The sequence below is a fragment of the Elephas maximus genome, chromosome 7 (assembly GCF_024166365.1).
Source record: "Elephas maximus indicus isolate mEleMax1 chromosome 7, mEleMax1 primary haplotype, whole genome shotgun sequence".
Lineage (NCBI taxonomy): Eukaryota > Metazoa > Chordata > Mammalia > Proboscidea > Elephantidae > Elephas > Elephas maximus.
The window spans coordinates 55,874,018-55,875,801 of record NC_064825.1 but is presented as its reverse complement, the minus strand read 5'-3'; the positions used below and the strand labels follow the sequence as shown (position 1 = coordinate 55,875,801).

General features: G+C 42.6%; 1 pseudogene; it reads left to right on the top strand.

Annotated features, from left to right (window-relative positions):
- Window positions 1-256: 256 nt before the first annotated feature.
- Window positions 257-1,256, top strand: LOC126079952 (olfactory receptor 52E4-like; annotated as a pseudogene).
- Window positions 1,257-1,784: the final 528 nt, after the last annotated feature.

The following is a 1,784-nucleotide window of genomic DNA, read 5'->3' as shown; positions in this document are numbered from 1 at the left end:
AGGATTATTATCAGAGATCCACTCCTCTCCTATCAGTCCCTAATTAGATTAATAAATGGCAGTGAGAGATGCAGTACTTCTAAAATTCAAGAACCTCGAAAATGGGGGACTTAAAAGGTGAATAAACATTCTTGGTTGTATTTTTATGCTGAGCTATTCTATTGCAGATTTATCACAGGATATGCACTTGGACTACATTCTGAACTACACTAAGGATAGACGAGGGAGAATAAGACTACGTGTAGCCAGAATCACCATGATTGACTTTAACTACACTGCATTCACCGATCTCAGTACTTTCATCCTGATGGGCATTCCTGGTCTAGAAGACTTTCACATTTGGATATCCATCCCTTTCTGCTCAGTGTATGTTATTGTCCTAATTGGAAACACAGCCATCCTTTTTCATCATCAAAACAGTGACTCTTCTCCATGAACCCATGTTCTACTTTCTTTCCATGTTGGCCATCACAGACCTCATCTTGTCAACCTCTACCCTTCCCAAGATGTTGAGTATCTTCTGGTCCAATTATCATGAGATCAGCTTCCAGGCCTGCCTTATTCAGATGTTTTTCATCCATGTTTTCTCTGGAGTGGAGTCAGGGCTTCTTGTGGCCATGACACTGGATTGGTATGTGGCAATCTGCAATCCTCTGAGACACTCTTCTATTCTTACAAATGTAGTGGTGGCCCAGTTTGCCATAGTGGCACTTCTACGGGGGTTAGTCCTGATGACACCACATCCCTTCTTACTAAGGAGGTGGCCATATTGTCAGACCAATGTGGTCCCACACACATACTGCAAGCATATGGCTGTGGTGAAATTGGCTTGTGCTGATATTTCTGTCAATAGTCTTTATAGTTTGGCAGTCATTCTCTTGATTGTTGGAACGAATGTGACATGCATCTCTCTGTCCTATATACATATACTCCATACTGTATTGAGCCACCCTTCTAAAGATGCCAGACTGAAGACTCTCAGCACTTGTGTATCCCATGTTTGTGTCATCCTCACTTTCTACATCCCTGCTCTTTTTTCATTCCTCACCCACTGTTTTAGTAGGCATATCCCATGCCACATCCACACTTTGCAGGCCAACGTGTACTTACTGGTACCCTCTACGCTGAACCCTATCATTTATGGAGTGAGGAGTAAGCAGATCCGAGAATGGGTTATACAATTATTCACAACTAAAATCAGCTACAAAAGATCTCTTAAAACTATTAGAAAGGAAAGATATCATCTTGAAGGTTAAGGTGGGCCCGACCCAAATCATGGTGTTTTCAATCGCCTCTTATGCATGTGAAAGCTGGACAATGAATAAGGAAAACCAAAGAAGAATTGATTCCTTTGACTCTATAGACACAACCAAACTGCCTGAGGGACAGAATTTCTGGGCCGAGGGCTACAGGGACCAAGGTCTTGGAGAACATCTAGCTCAACTGTCATAACATAGTTTACAAAGAAAATGTTCTGCCTTTTACTTTGGTGAGTAGCATCTGGGGTCTTAAAAGCTTGTGAGCAGCCATCTAAGATACTCCCCTGGTCTCACCCTTTTAGGAGCAAGGAAAAATGACGAAAACTAAAGATACAAGGGAAAGGTTAGTCTAAAGGACTAACAGACCACAACTACCATGGCCTCCACCAGACTGAGTTCAGTACAGCTAGATGGTACCCAGCTACCACCACGGACTCCTCTGACAGGGATCACAATAGTGGGTCCCGGACAGAGCTGGAGAAAACATAGAACAAAATTCTAATCCACAAAGAAAGACCAGACTTA